This window comes from Pleurodeles waltl, chromosome 10 (assembly GCF_031143425.1).
Source record: "Pleurodeles waltl isolate 20211129_DDA chromosome 10, aPleWal1.hap1.20221129, whole genome shotgun sequence".
Taxonomy (NCBI): Eukaryota; Metazoa; Chordata; class Amphibia; order Caudata; family Salamandridae; genus Pleurodeles; species Pleurodeles waltl.
In genome coordinates, this window is record NC_090449.1 from 943394641 (window position 1) to 943412082 (window position 17442).

The 17442-nt window shown below is 39.8% G+C and overlaps 1 protein-coding gene across 4 annotated transcripts in view; it reads right to left on the minus strand.

Annotated features, from left to right (window-relative positions):
* Positions 1–17442, minus strand: part of DYNC1I1 (dynein cytoplasmic 1 intermediate chain 1) — a 1447115-nt gene that overhangs the window by 12680 nt on the left and 1416993 nt on the right. The window lies entirely within an intron of this gene.

Consider the following 17442-nt stretch of genomic DNA (forward strand, 5'->3'; position numbering starts at 1 on the left):
AACCTCACAGTCTGTTTATTGATATATTTCAAGAAAATTAAATAGTACCTCCTACAATAGGGGGCGTGAAGGGAGAGAGGAAAGCTAAAGACATGATGCAAGACACCAATTTAGCTACAACACACAAGTTGGGCCTCACCAAATGGCACTGTTAATGCCTCTGCTGGTGATGAGGGCTGAACACAATAAGAGTGGAGGTGCACAGTGAGAAAGAGAGATAGTTATCACACATACCTCTCATACAAGCAAATTACACGTGGATACAGGGAAGCAATGGCTTGTGCGGGCAAGATGAGTTTCACCTAAACTGTAATGTGGATATAGATGCCTTACACAGGAGAGTGTGTGCCTTGACATCAAATCATTTCTCTTTACCTGCCTGTAACATAGCGGCAGACTGTATGAAGAGTCCAGATTGCAAAAGTAGATGTTTTTGTATGGCTCGCCATAATAAAGGGCTACAAAGTTGTAAAATACAGTTGATAAAAATTACTTTATTGGCTGCAACAAAATTGTGTTTGCCGACGTGCACACTGGGTTAACAATTTTCTCAAGTGTGTCAGTTGAGCTTATCCGTGACTTACCGTGATGGGTTCTGTATTTGTGATGGTTTGATGTTGTGGAGCCAGTATAACAGTCTGATCACTAAAACTGACATGAAGCATGTTGAGCTATGAGGTTAACCGTGCACTCTCAATGAGAGTGAGTCAGAAATATTATCAAGGTCTGCCATCAGGCACCGCACCTGCCACTTGTACCCTGGTGTACCTTTTCATGCATTTAGTCTTATTGCTTCTTCAGATCATGTATGCCTCCTTCTCAGTGAGGCTTCTTTTTCTTTATTATAACCTCCATCTTCAGCTGTTGCTGCTGAAAATTAACAGGGTAAGCCTGTGGAAAATGCTGCTATTCATGGGTTTGGATTGGTGATGGCTTTCTAGTGTGCTTGATTGTGCTCAGACGTTCCTATTGTCACCATTCATAAAGTTACACCACACATATTGACAGCAGTCTGACCAGATCTGTCACACACACAGCTTAGCCCCAGATTTAAAGCATGCCGATCTGGTCAGTACAGTCCAGGAGAGTACCAGGAACCTTGCTGTCCACAACCAATGGAGGTCCATTAGTTAAACTCTGATGTCTTCCTCTTCCATGAGCCCTGCACATTAGGATAAATGAGGGCCGCCAGATTGATCCTCGACCTACCGCGACACTGCCACATCTCACAACACCTGTGCACACTGCACCTGCTCCCCATTAAGAAAAGAATCTTTTTAAAAATCCTCACCTACGCAAACAAAGCCCTCCACAACATCGGACCTGCCTACCTTAACCAGCGACTCAACTTCCATGTACGCCACAGGACCCTATGCTCAGCCCAGCTCTCTCTTACAGAAGTACCCCGCATCAGGAAAACCAGAATGGGAGGACGCTCCTTCTCCTACCTCGCCACCCCACCTAGAACGCCCTACCCATCCACATCAGACAAACTACCTCCCTCCCCAGCTTCACAAAGGAACTGAAGACATTGCTTTTTTAATCCACCTCCCCTACACGCTACAACTCCCCTCCATAGAGCATTGAGACCCTAACGGGTGAGTAGTTGCGCTTTATAAACTCTGAATGATTGATTGATTGTGTGTGTACTTGTACCAACTCAAGCTCACCTCCTTTTTATTCAACTTTTAGCATCAATCGGCAGATACTGAAGGGAGTGAAGCAGAACGGTGTGTCCTGATTTTTGGACCGTCTGAATACATTTTGGTAGTTCTCTCACAGCTCCTTCACTCAATTCTAACTCACAGCAGTCAGGGCTTCTCATTTCATTACCACCTCTACCCCGATTTTCCATTCAACATACTTAAATGCTTTCAGGGTCTGCAGAGGGCAGCACTCAGAAATCATTCAGATCATAGTGCGACTGTCAGAAGAAACCAACAAAATATAAGATGACCATTGGTATCAATGATCTCCAGAAACCACATCACAAATTTTCTTAAAATGGAAGGGTAGGTAAGGACCAGATCAGTGACTTTATACTCTTTACATCCAATTACAATTTAACATGGCAAGCTCAATCACTGCAACTAACTACTATTAAAAATTAAACTGCTCACTCAACATCACACACTAACATACCTAATGGTATAGATAGGAGGACTATCCTCTACACAACGTCCATTCAAATTCTTACTTCTCAACTTTTTGAGTTTTTGCCACAACTTGGATGCCCCAGTTATACTGATAATACTGATAATGCCACAGGCAAATGGCAAATTGGGCAAATCATTTTTCTTAAGCATCTTATGTATCACTTTCATATTTTTGCTTATGTTACTTACAGGGTGTGTTGTTATGTACTAGATAACATATGCCTTACTGCTCAGACAGACTCTGAAATCTGTAACATGTATTCCCATATATTCACACAGGTATCTAGAAGAATAAAGGTAAAGGCTCATGCGAATATTCAGCAGATTATTTTCCTTCAGGGCAATAATTGATTTATCCGAAGTAAAAAGAATAAAGTCAGCAGTGCTGCATGCTATTGCGACTGTTGTGAATCAATTACAAGCTTAAAACAAATGTTCTTCAAACCTAGGTAATTCCATTCAAAAGTTGATGCTATGTGCTGATGGCATTTCTTGCCATCAAGCCAGCCTGAGTAGTTATAAACTCTCAAAAGGATATGTTTATATGTAGACGATGCCAAGGCAATAGGCTCAATGTTCCAGAAACAACGATATTGATACATTTCTCAGTGAAATACTGCACAAAATGATAGCTGTTAATGCAGCACAGTGGATTAAAGCATGCACTGCAGAAATCATTGTTGTTGGTCCTTTCCACCTCCCATGCTCCCAGGAGTGATAACCTGAGGACCAATTAGTTCAGAAATAATAATAATGCTTCTTATTGACGCATCATCAAGATGCGACAACACTATATGCTGCTGAACCAGGTTCGTTTTTCGAAGGGAAAGATTTAATGTTACAGTGAGTGGTACATAGCAAGCTTCTCATCGAGAGAAATGCAAGCAGAAACTGTGCAAAAGTTAGAGTAGCAAGGGCCAGAAGTAAAAACAAAAATTATAAAGATGACAGAACATATGTTTGCCCCACAGAGGACTGGGTACAATTAGCTGCTATTAAAATGCCTTCTCCACCCGACCTATGAGCTTGCTGCATAGCAGATCTTTCTTCCTTAAGGTCTTAAAGACAAGTCTTATAGAGGGCTTTGTTAGTCAGAACAATTACTGCCTATACAAAATTCAGTGCCTTATGGACTAGTAAGGCTAAAACTATTTGACTCAGTATCAAAGAAGGTTCATTGCCCTCCCTATAAATCCTAGTGCATTATGCACACATTTGTTAATAATCATTCCCTATCTTCTCTTCTTTATTCTTCTGGCATATTCTACAGTTTGCCCTTAGACACCTCTTTAATGTTCTAAAGTTTAGGTCTGCCACATGTTGAGGACGATTCCTTATGTGTCTTGGTTAAAAAAAAGCCTTGAGATCAGAAAAGAATCGTCTGTCTGTTACAAAGACAGTAAAAACCTGACTATTTGTTGATCATGATAGGCAGTATCAAATGTTCCACCTGGCCCAGTTTTCAGTTTGCCTGACCCTTCTGAGTGTATGCTTGTTTTCAAGCAAAAGTACTATTGGGTAGATATGAACAGGGAGAAATGAAGCAAAGGAAAATGAGGATTTTTATATTCTAGGTATAAATTGACATTTTTACATGCATTTTGAAAAAGTCTTCAATAACATAACTGTAGAAAAATTAGACGTTTTCCAGTGTTGGCTTGCACCAATCACATAATTGATTTTAAAACCAAGATAGGTCAGAGATGTTTTAAGGCACGGGCAAAGTGTGCTCTTTCCTAGGGTCCCAGCCTTTCAGGAGCCCCCTGATACAGCCAGCTCTGTTCTGCAGAGAGTCTTGCCCCAATGACCTTTAATCCTTCTTGAAAGATTGTTTTAAAAACAAATTTCCTTTAATTTATTTTTAATGTCTGTGATGTGAGAGAGTCTATTAGAGACATTTTGCAGAGAAATGTGGGTTTATGCCTCATGCAACATCGATAAAAGCTTCTTTAAGATCAAAATAGGACCTCACATAAGAGAAATGGGAGGGGGGTCATATAGATTATTTGCATTCATATTAATGAGCTGCTGCTCCGTTACAATATTCACAACACACATGCTATCCCTGAATATTAGATGTGAACACATTTAGAATTTGGACCCGTGTGCCTATGCAGTGTCAGTGACCTGGACAAAGACTGCACGAAAGAGATGAAATTTGGCCATAAATTCAAAGCTGTCCCAAAACGAGGCACCCAAAACGTCCCCCAAAATCCCTAGGATTTCCCTGTGACAGGAATTTGCCATCACAGCTCTAAACTGCTATGGGCTCAAGTTGAAGCAAAACAAATGTCAGAATGAATTCTATGATTAGATGAAAAACTTGCTTTCTGCTTTTCACATTACTAAGTCCTGTGTGAAATGTGCCTTGGAGTCCATGAGGCATGGGTGCCTAAGGTTTAGAATTGTGACATTCCAGATACGATGCAAATATGTTCTAGCAGTAACAAAATTCACAAATGCGTTCCCACTGCACAGGCCGATGAAAGTATCTTCATCTGCCAAAACATGCGAGAAATATAAACGCTCATTTAAAAATAGTGCATTTAAATCACACTAAAAGCTCTGTCTTTGTGACAATTGTACTGTATGATTTATAACAAATTCACTGGTGAACACATGAGCACGCATTTGTGGTACCAGTGTCACAATTAGGATTTCCAGCCAGGAAGTACGCTTCTGCTACTTGGACTCTTAGTTATTTAATATTTTTCCACCAGCCGTCAGACCCTGATCCAGGAATAGGGTGTGGCTTTCATCTGACCTCAGGGTACTTGCCTTGAAGAGGCTGAAAAATTACTGTAGAAAGGTTCTTCAGGGAGAGCTGGCTGAGGGTGAGCTAGGAACCTTCATGTTCCAAAGACAAGAATGAGCTAACACCTCCTCATATTCCAACAAACAGACCCAAAAGAGGTGGGATTCATGATGCAGCACTCTCTTCAGACACCATACTTTTTATAGTGTTAAAGGCAATAGAGGGGAGAGTGTGTCCATCTGGAGTGAATTAATAGACTACAGAAGCATGATACCTTTCCCAAGCTCTGTCAATCGGCTGTTGTGATAAAAAAGTTACAGATAAAAAGTTGTCACAAATGCCCGGTTTTTCCTACTCCTTTTGATTATTTCATTATTTCAACTGTTATTTTCCTTGTGAGAACCTTGAGGAATCTACAAATATGACCCCTTGCTAAATTCAGAATGTTGTCTACTTTTCAGAAATGTATAGCTTTTCTGGATCACCTATGGGTTTCCCACTGGTTTCCACCACAAACTGGAAGTAAGCTGAGAGCATAAACAATTAGGTAAATGGGCCACCTCTTAGAAAAATGCTAACATTGTGGTACAGAATGTGTATTTTTAAATTCAGCTCTGCATGTTCCTGAAAGCTGGGATGATGGTGACTTTACTACAGCAAACCCTTCATGGATGTCATTTTTAGGGGAAAAACAGGCACTTATCTGGAGCACTTTTTCTGTATTTTTCTCCAAAAACTCAAAATGTTGCTATATTTTGCCTATTTTTCCAGTCCCCTTCAGGGGAACACACAAACCCTGGGCACCTTTAGAATCTCCAGGCTTTTGGGAAAAAGGGACGCAGAATTGTCGTGGATAGCTTATGTGCACAAAATTATACGGGCCTAAGCGCAAAGTACCCCAAATAGCCAAAAAAAAGGCTTAGCATTGCTTAGCAGCGAGGGGGTTAATGCATCAGGACTAGGATTGCCTTTAGGTCCTCGGTTGAATTTATGGCCCTTTTTCTGCAGTTTCTTAACAAAACCATAACCTGTAAGCCCTTAAACCTTTTTTGTGATGCCGGTGCCGTTTTACTCATGAAATTGATCATTTTACTAAACTGATTTGATACTTTTATAGTTTAATTAACAACTTTACTATTTTGTGCTGCTAGACATACTTTATACCCTTTGTCCGAGGTAGGTCTGTCACTTGTGTCATTAGCTACCAAGAGTAAGACTAGAATTCTTCACTGAAACATGATTTTACTTAGCAAGGCTTTGGACTCCTGGCATTTGTTGGAATTTGTACACTGATCTCCCTCTAGATAGTAATCCAAGTCCCCACACACACAATGTATGTTCCTCATTTCGAAGTAGCAAAGCAGCTAGTATGCTATAGAACTCCCAGCAATCATGTAGGCGGAAAACTCTTATCTTTGAAAGAGAAAGTGAAAAATGCTGTAGGATAAAAAAGAAAATAAACACTAGGCAGACCTTCCTATTATGTGTTGAATTCTTGCAATCTTTCAAACATCAACATCATTTAGGGGTTGCAACTGTGTCCACTAACTTTCCCTTTGTAACCCTTAACACTGGCTTTACGACCACTGACCCCAGAGGTGGCAAAAGCTGTGTCAAAGCAGAACTAAACAGTGCCCTGGTAAGCACTTTTTAGGGTCGAGCCTGCGTTGCATGTATTTAGAAAAGGGCTCGGAGCCCTGTCAACTTCACGTCAGTGTTTTTTATTGGTTCGTGGGCTTCCCTAAAAAAATCTGCTTGCTTTCATTAGTCGAAGGCACCCATATGTCATGCCTTTTCCGGTGGCAAGCCCTCCTCTAGCGCAGCGACCAAGTACAGAAAACATGCGAGGCTCGCTGTTTTCCATCGGGCTCGTGGACTTTTTTTTCTCTAATTTACGAGCGCGATCTCGCTTGGCAGAAGTCGAGCGCTTTACATACTTGATTTCACTTTTTCGGGTTATGTACATAAATGCACTTTTGCCCGATAGGTGAAAAGTCGGGTTAAGAGTTTACAACGCGAACAGCTCTAAAATGAGCAAACGCAAGACCTGTTGCATTGTAAATACTTGTTACTTTCTCCAGCTCCTACTAAGAAAAAATACATTATCCGTTACAAAAATAAATGCGTTCAGCAGTGCCGCACTCTTTGGAATTCATCATAAAATTAAACAAATGAAAAAATACACATTTTGTTAGGTCTGGTGTTAGCCAAGATCTTTTGATTCTACTAAAATGATATGCGCAATGTACTTCCTGATAGGGGTCTTCAGCCTGCCCTCTTCATTCATTGGTTTGTTACTGTGTCATTCACATTTTTCTTGCGCCCACTACATTATGCTTCACATGGCTGTGGGTCAGACCTCATATCAGCCACTAACTGGACTCTGAGTGATGGCATTTTGCCCTTTGTCAAGGGGCACATCCAGACTCAAAGTCGATCCTTTCACTGCTAAGGGGTGCTCGGCAATGTATGCTTTCGATACCAAACAAACGTTGCTTTTAACCATTTTTTTTGGCTTGACAAGAGCAAGGAGCTTCAGCAACAATAACATTTGCAAACAACATGACAAAACAAAGCATGTGGTGTCAACATAAAAAAACGCCATTATTGTGGACACATTAAACTGGCAAACCACACAGGTCTTGCTAGTGAGATGTTTATTTTTTATTACTGCAAAGATATACTAAAAAATGAAAAATAATAAACTGCCTAAATATGGCACTATATTAAATAAGCTGCCTAAATGTGGCACTATATGCTTGTAATAACAAGTTTATATTAAAACACAATCACAATTTTGATGTGACAGTGTGGGTCCTTCCTAGGAGCTACGTACTAAGAACAGGCATAGAAACTCTTTTTAGTTATAATGTATCTCACAGAATTTTTTTTTTATTATTGATGCAAAAAAGTACTATTGGGTCTTAATTACTGTAACCTGGAGACATAGTTTAAACGCACAAGGATGCCTAAAAATGAAAAATGGATAGGGAATGGTAAGAAAAAAGAATGGAAATGTATTGGCTCAATATCCCTGCCGCTGAAGTGCACTTCTTTTTAGGTAGATGTTCATGTGTGATCAGAGGATAAGCGGCCTGCAAAAGACAGTCAATAGATGAAGTGGTTAACCCACTGCTCCATGTTGCACATTTCAGTGTACAGAAGCAAAATATAAACGGCTTTTGCACTACTGGATGAAGAGAGCTGACCCAAAGCACCTGCAGGTATGTATCTGTTTTAATTTTTAATTCATGATTGTTTTTATTGCATACGGGTGGTGAAAAAGCTAATGGTGTTTGTAGGTCACAATTAAAATGTGTTTGAACAAAACAGTCACCTCTATGTTCCTTACAAGAAATCATAAACCTAAATTGATTACCAATAATAAGGAGTGAATCAAGCAAATAACCTAGTTCATATTCGGTATATGGGTGATATAAATTAATATTGGTGGATCTGCCCACTTTTGTTTTTTAAATGTTTTTTTGGAAATCTCCTGTGATTTATCGATACAGTTTATCTTTGCGTTATACACGGAGCTTCAGTGACATAAATTATTGTATCATAATCAGAATAAAGGTCTGGGATTCAGGGTCAAAGGCCACATGATGTCACTTCTGGTGATGTCACTGAGGTCAAATGGTGTGTGTTGTCATTTCTGCTACCCGTGGCATTTTGATGAATAAAGATCGATGCTTTCATATCATGTGTCTCGTTGCGTGGTACAAAAAACTAAATAAAAATATTCAGTCCATCTTATCAGTTGACATAGCTACCTTCCTTTAGTTTCAATACTCGTTGTAGATTTCTTTCATACAATTAATGGAATGTGTGGCTTTTGATTGCACTAGGGTAAAAGGGAATGCTAACGCACATTATGCGTCCACAACTAGCAAAGTAATACCTTTCATGCACAGATACATAAAACACACATTACCCCACTGCCAGAAATGATTAATGCAGAACAACGTGTAATCTGCAGAACAAACAGGACAGTAACACAATTACGGCTGAGCGTGTAGCCAGACTTTCAGTTCCTAAAATGTGAGAGGCTGTTAATTATCATGTTTTCCTTTCAACATGTGTTTCCACTCTACTACTTGGCACCTAGTAATAAGCCCTTATTAGCATGGCAGGGTTATTAACGTGCACACATCACCTTGTGAACTGTAGGGCAATAAATAGATGATATTAACTGAAGGGCATAGTTATCACCACCTCTGGAGAGCCGTGATGCCAGTGTGGCTATTAAGTGGAAATAGTAAAACAGTGTACGAGAGGATAGTGCAGAGGGCGTTCACTGCTGAAATGTGGAACCATTGCCAGTATGTAAGGGAAAACCTATGGGAACTGACGGGCATGTACACAATTCTTAAACTCCACTTATGGACAAGAACTGGAAAAATAAAGAACACATACTAAAATAATGGCCAAAATTTTAATAAACATGAACATTGAGGCGGGAGAGATTTAATGTAAATCATGTGTAAAACAGCAGCAGTGCTTAGACGTTTCATATACCTTTGTGAAACAAAGTGGCATATTTACAAGGAAGTTGCGTAGAGCCGCAACAAAATTAGCAGCGCCACGCTGCGTCACTTCAGAAACGCAGGGAAGCGCTGTATTTACAAAATTACGGCACACCCCTGTGTTTCGCCTACTGCTGGTGCTAAATTTAGGTGCCTAGTACCAAAGCAGACACCCTTGCATCACAGTGCAAAGGTGCCTGCTTTGCAAGGATGATTGTCTATGTGCAGGAAGGTGTCCTATCCTGCACATAAACAATCAATAATGGCGATGTGTTACTTTTATGTATGCTGCATTTTTCAGCACACATCGAAATAGCAAACCATTATTATTTAATTATTGTTTCTGTGTAAGAAGGAACACCTTCCTGCACACAGGCAATCATTAATGGCCCTTTGCTCTTTCTATGTGTGCTGCAGAGTGCAGCACACATAGAAAAAGCAAAAACAAGGAGAAATAAAAGTATTTCTCCTAGTTGCGGCATGCTAATGCCGTCAGTTTTTGACTGTCAAAAAGCAATGGGTGGTGCGTGGGTCCAACCACAGCAGCACCCATTGCACTCCCCTCTGCCACAGAAAACTGGGTTGGGTGGCCCATATTTACAAGGCACAGTGCCACCAAAGCGTCACAAAAAGTGACGCTGTGGTGGCTCTTTGGGTTTGTAAATATGCCCGATATGTTACAAAAACATTGAAGGAGTAAAGTCTCTCTCTTGCTAAATAGTTAACCCTTTTTTGATTTGAGTTATGGTACTCTCCTTTGCATTTTCAAATACAATTCTAATTGTTCAAACACTCATGTTATTTCTTTAAACTCGACTTTGGGTGTTTATACAAAGAATGGTATATTAGAAGAGCTTGAGCATTACCTCAGCTCACATGTCCAGGCACCTGTGATCCTCCGGGGTCTCCAGCAGGTGAGAAGGCAGTGTGTTATGGGCCTACTGCAAGGAAGAAAATTCCACCCCCGGCTCCACTTTGAATCAGTGCTTAATTTGTAATAAAAAGGTGCCGGTGCTCAAAGCCCTCCTCAAACATGCGGCTGCTGCAATTAAATGTGTGAACACGGAATACTCAGGAAGCGTAATCCTGAAGCCATCTCGGGCCTCTTCAATCCATATAAAGCCACCCCCTGCCCCTTCAGCTCACTCTTGCAGCTTTCTACTTTCCCTCTTTGTGGCGATTTTTCGTTTTTCCCTTCACCCGTCTTTCCCTTATGTGTATTTTACTCTCAGCAAATGCTTGATGCAGAAGAGTAAGCACCGGCCCTAAAAAATAAGTAGCGGTGCTCAGCACCGGAAACAACAAGCACAAATTAAACATTGCTTTGAATTATATAATACCCAAGTAATCAGAGTTCAGTGAGCCCTTCATCTGCTTCCTCCAGTTCAGCACATAGCAACTTCTCCATCTTTCCTTCGGTAATCTGTCTTTGTTTTTTTCATCTGTTCTACACCTACCTCCTTCCTACATACTCATTTCTAATAACGAACTTACACCACAACTTTACACTTCTAAACAAAACTCTCCTTTACCCTTAAACCCCTAACTTCCACCGAACAGGTCATTTCTAATAAGTGCCTTCTCCCATGCAGTATGTACTATAACAATGCCAGTGTGCCCTGTTCCACCCGCTGCACATTTCACTTTTACTTCTCCCCATTCCCGATTGCATGTAATTTTGCAATGTTCAATTATGTACAGCATCTGACACATTGGGGCCTGGTCCATGCTAAATATAACTTCTTATATAAATAAATATTCTTTTTCATGCAAAAATATACCTAGCATAATAAGATGTTTTCACTTTAGGAGCCCAGCAACGATTTATCGTTATCTTTTCAATCTGATCAACATTTGCTTTTCTAATCGAAAAACGTTTGAAGTGTCCATTTAGGAGTCGGTTCACTGCAAAGGAAGAAAGAGAAGGGCTGCTCCAAAACTGAGAGTAACTGGCTGACATTCAGTCGAGTAACAAGATGTCATATCTTGTAGTACTGAGTAGAGACAAACATTACAGTTTAGTCGGTATAAGCCAAATTAAGGAAAGAGTATTTTACTGTACATGGACAAGTTAAGGTGTAGTGTGTACAAGTTCTGGCGTAATCGTAGTAGTTTGATGCAAATGCTTTTGTACATAGACAAGTTACATATGTGTTATTTACATGTTTAGGGAGTGGTGGCAGTACATACAAGTGAGTTTTTACAAATATATAACTTAGATGTAGTATATACAGGCATATGAGGAAACATTAGAAAGCAGGTCTTAAATTACAGGACCCACAAGAGAAGAGGAAATTAAAAGAAATGAAAATAGAGGTATGAACAGCAAAATAGTGTGTAGTGAACATGAGGAGTGCACACCCTTTTCGACAGGCAGAATATGACTAGGTCCCCATAACCAACCCTGATGCTTGACTTAGTCCCCAGCACCCACCCAATACACCTTCCCTTCAGCAGTAGTATTCATTTTATTCTGCACAAAAACAGGTAGGAGGAGGATATGTTTTTTTCCCTCAACAACTTATAGCTGCGTTAGCACTTGAATAAACATATTTAAAATAAAAAAAATAATAGGCTGAATAATTCCAACATAATGCAGTGGTTATTACTGAACAGTATTCCATTAAGTTAAACTGACTTAAAGCCATTTTAGATGCCTGCGTTGTTTTTTTCTTCCATTTTTAAAATACACTTTCGATTCAAATTGTTGTCCTGGTCTTTGTGAACGTTATGCACAAAAATTACACGTTTCCCTCACAAACAATAGAATGGTAAAAAAAAAAAAAATCAAGCTCGTCCACAAGCTAATGTTTTCTTTGTGGACTGGAGAACGGTTTCAGACAATTAAGAACATAGTGAGAGCTATTCATTACAGAATTGCATCGCTTAACCGCCAAACTCAGAACAAATAATGTGGCCAAATGTGTTTTCCCAGCAAGATATGAATCAAGCTACGGTGCCAACTTGTGCCAGGACTATGGCTCGCAGGGGAGTGGATTTACTACATGAAAGAACAAGCGTGGCACCGCCAATTGTAATGCTCTGAACAATTACAAGGAACATGGGTTATGTGTAAATGTGGAACAATGGGTTGGTGCAAATTTTCAAAGAATTGTTGATTAAAAATTAAAAACAATTACGGAAAGTAGGGGCTGCTTGACATGCACTGCGCACCAGGAACCAGGCAAGTTTTTACCAGCACTTACACTGACAGACCAGAGCAAATTGATATTTGCATTGACTGATCAGTTTAGAAATTGTAGTTGAACCAACTGAAAAAAACTTTTTGGGTTGTTGCAAACGATGATGCAAGTTTACTCTATCATTGATGTGTTACATTCGCTTCAGCACCAGAGTGCACCTTCAAATGTTAATACAGTGTCTAGGGGTCAGATGTACCAAAGGATTTTACCCATTCTGTGTCTACGGGAAAAAGCTTTCGTACATATGGCCCTAGATTCCATTCCAATTCTAGATTAAACTGATTATCTGGAAGCCAGTGACATTTTGCACTGACTCAGGCAGTAACACTTAGACTGACAGATAGCTGCGAAATATCATCTTTGCACTCGGTGAATCTGTGCAAATGTAATTTTACACTTGTCAGGTGGGGCAAATATAAAAGGCAAATTACACTACTGCAATCTACGTAATCAGGGAACGGTGCAAAACCGTATCAGCATCAGGGCAATTTATGTAATTGCTTCAGCTGCTTTTATTAAAACCAATAATAGATTTTTCTCTGTGTGCCAAACAAAAAACAGTGCATTTGTGATTATGCAAATTCATTTTAAGCAGGAGGGAGAATTTAGACAAGTCCTGCTTAGGTTATCATATGTGACATACTTGGAAGTTGAAGAAGTCTGTGACACAAGTTCTGGAGCAATGAAACAGTCTAGAATAATATTCTACATTAGTCATCTGGGCCACAGAGATACTATTAACATGTACTTTTTAATACCTTTATTAGGTAACTTTTCACCTCAATACATCCTTATAATGCACATTTATATGTACAAATATCTTTCGTAAAACCAGTGAGGGATAGCAAAATATGCACCTTACAGAATTTCTTTCTTAGAGCACTAAAATTCAAGTTTTCAAAATGAAACATAAACAGAACTCAGCAAAAAATATAACAGAATTCGAAAGGAATCCCAGATTTGGGGTCTACATATGTTCCCACGTGTCTTATGGGCCAGTCTAATTCTGGGAAAACCAGAGTCGCACTTACAGTTCATTGTAATCAATGTATACAAAAAGTTTTTTTTTTAAACAGTGATATATTTTTGGAATACATTTGCATCTTTTGTGGAAGTCACACAATTCTCATGGAGTATTCCTGCAATTCTCTAGCAGCTGAAGATTTCAAAGTATACTCTTCTTTCCCTGTACTTTGCCATGGCGACGGTCCACTAAACAATCAGTCTGAACGAGCATGGCAGAAAAATGTATTTGCATACATAACTTTTTTCTTGACAGGGATATACAGTTTCCTTTGGAGAATCCCATTCTCTACAACCCCTCGAAATTCGCTTTTTTCTTCCTCTTCCCACACCAAAATATAATATGCTTGATGTAGTGCTTCATACCACACTTCTACTATTGTTAAGCACTGTAACAAATGTTACCACTACCCAATTTTCAGTACTCAATTTACCGACCTTTGAGAAAGATGCAAAGCTATGTAGGCCTTCCTAGAATTCAAACTCATGGCCTGCTGATCACTGATTATTAGGTCTTGGACACTTTCTTGCTGTCTGTTTTCAAAGACCTATTTTGCACAATACCAATTCCTACAGTGAGCTTTGTGTCTGCCTATTGCCTACCATGGGCTGGCTTTGCTGTCAGTTTCAATTTCTTGCTTCTTATTTGATGGATTTATTTTTTCTTCTTGTGTTTGTCCTTAACCCTGGAGCACAGCATGTTTACCATCGTTATGACTGCTGGGCTGTACTGCACTGTACTGTTTTACTGCTTACATTGACGGAATTATGTTTTACTTCTTCTTTCAACACTTCATGTTAATGCAAGCATTTTTTTCTCTTTGCCTTGTGTGATGCTTCCCCACTGAAATCCCATAGTCAGTGCTATCCTTGTGCCCCCACTCTCCTCTCACTCCCTGTTTGTCTGCTGATTCTGCTACTCTTCTCCATCTCACGCCCCACAATTTCTGTGTGGTTTTGTCTTTCCTTCCCAACTTGTCTGTTGCTTCTTCCACCCCTCTCACTTGGGTATCTCGCACTTTTAAAAGTGGTTTAATTTGGCTCTCCCCAGCTCCTCCTTTGTTTATCCCGCTGCCACTGCTGCTCACCCTATGCCCCTTTTCACTCTGTCACATTTAAAAAAAAAATCTAAATAACTTTTTGGGGAGGGTCGGCAACTGCAATTTGGAGCAGGGCTGCTTATTCCTTGAAAAAATGTGCTTTGGTGCACTTTTTATGACTTTTTTTTAATTTACTATTCCATATGTGGGAATCTGCCATCCTAGAATGATAAAAACAACAAAAACAAAATGTTTATTGCTTCATGACGTGCTCCTATGCGTGGTGATGCATGCATGTACATGCTTTGTGACAATGAGGTTGCTGTAGCATCATTATGGATAGGTGCACATGTATGATGAAGCATTTGTGCGTATGCATCATTGCACATTTTTTAACTAATGCTATTCAGCATCGGCATTACCAGTTTTTGTTTTTGCCATTGCTGAACATCATCAGCAAAAAAAAAAACATTGACCAAGCCAATCAGACTGCATTGATAAAGCCTAAAGAGGAACGTTATTGGCCTTGCCCTTGATTGTTTCTGGAGACAAAAGCAGTTGCTCCATACAACAGAACTATAACCAAGTTGGCCAACCAAGGCAGACCTATATATTTGTCCAATACTTTCAAAACTTAGCAGCCTGCCTCTTCCTAAATCTTAGAAAAGGGGATAATTTCTCACCTAGTTGTATTGACTGAACCGACTGCCAGTGATAAATAGTTCTAAGTCAAGGCTTTGTGCATTGTTCTAAAGGTTAGATAGTTAAAGCATATTTCACTTCTTGATCTCAAACATCTTCCTGAGCCATGCTCTTGAACATCCTCAACTTCATAAGCACCTATATGGTTGGATAGGTCACATTGGCACAGGGTGCGACCCACTGCAACTCTCACTTTCGAGACTAAGACAGTGTAGTAGAAGAGCACTGCAGATCCCCATAATTCTGAAATTCTGACTCTTCTGCCAGGCTTAACATTTGCTTTTTAAAGTGCAATGTTCAGAGTAGGCCCAACTGCATGAAAATGGGAAATGAACCGAAAATAGGGTTAAAGCCAATTTGTTTTTCTAAGATGCAAAGGTCTGCATCCCATCTTACCTCTGGCTGTAGGTTGCTCAAACGTACAGACATTTAATTGATTTAATTTTAGACTGCAATACATTAATTAAAGTGCGTTTGCCTCATAATGGGGTACAGATTGCACTCAACTTGCATTCATTGATGAAGATGAGATTGCACTGTTGATTCTTCTGGCGCTCCCTTTTGCACTTGTCAACATTGAACACTCTATGCATATGAGTTTTCTTAGTAATATAGCGATGTTGTCATAGTCAGCAAAAGAGTGTTTTACTCTCCCACCTGAGAGAATAAAAATCTAGTCTAGCAGTGATCCAGTGTGATCCATTCCACATATGGGTGTAAAAGTTTACAACTGTGCTTGTGGCAAGCAACTCATTTTAAAATCTTGGAGTCTTTGATGGAAGGCACAGACAACCTACGCTGACACCCAGGAGTTGGGGTGTGTCAAAGTGAAGTTAAATGTGTTCTCTATTTTTACTTCAATTGAAAATAGATATTATGAGATAATTATATAGGGTTGTATTACAGCAATCTTCTCTAATCTCTGGGAGGCAACCTGAATTTGTAATTCTTCACAGAAAACTATATCAGCAATTTCACAAGGACCCTGCAGTTCGGAATTGTGAGGTCCCCTTTATTTCTGAAGCTCCTGTGGATCACCTTGCAGGAGCAAATGTTGGTTTAGAAGTAGTACATGGGAATACCTTCTTTTCTGGTCTCTCTAAATATCTTGTCCAAAAATTAAAATGGACTAATCATGTGGCCTGCAGTAGTATGGATAGGAGAGCACCCAATTCAACATGACCAAAAAGTCTAAATTAAACTGCAGTTGCTTCTATTAAATAAAATGAAATCTCCTTTAAACTCCTAATCACTTCACACAATACAATGTGTGTAAATTGACCATGGGTACCTAAAAATAGACTTTCTGTAATATCTTGCAAGACATATGGGGCCAGGCGTACAATCATTAGACACTGTGACTTGCAATTTGAGAATTTTTGTGATTCGCAAATTGAGTTGCAATCTCTAATGTACAACAATGTCTTCAACACTATTTGCGATTCGCAAATGGGTTATGAGGGACATGTCTCATTAATATTCATGAGGCCGGTTGCATTTTGCAACCCATACCTGTGAATGGCCAGCACTCACAAGTATGGTGGCCTGCTGGGGTCAGCAGACCACCATGTCTGTGACTGCTTTTTAAATAAAGCAGGTCTTTACAAATACAGCCTGTTCTCCTTACAGGAAAACGGATTGCATTTTGTTTTTTAAATGAAAAGTTTCCTCTTCATTTTTTCAGAGTAGGTAGTGGTCTGTGGGACCACTGCCTGCTCAGAAAAATTGTTGGTGGCCCCATACACAAAGAGGAAGAGGTCCCTTGGGGACCCTTTCCCGTTTGTGAATGGGTTACCACATACTTGAAGTAAATGTTTTGCAAACCCATTCCCGTTCCCAAAACAATGATACATCCCCTTGTGACTCTCTATTAGGAAGGGACACCCTTCGCACGCCCCTTTCTAATAGCGAGTCACAAACCCTATTTTGCAAGTCGGTAACAGGTTACTGACTCACAAAATATGGGTGGTACATGGTACAAGACCATTTAGTGGTTGCACATGCCAAATTTCACCGTTTACGGCTGCTAAATAG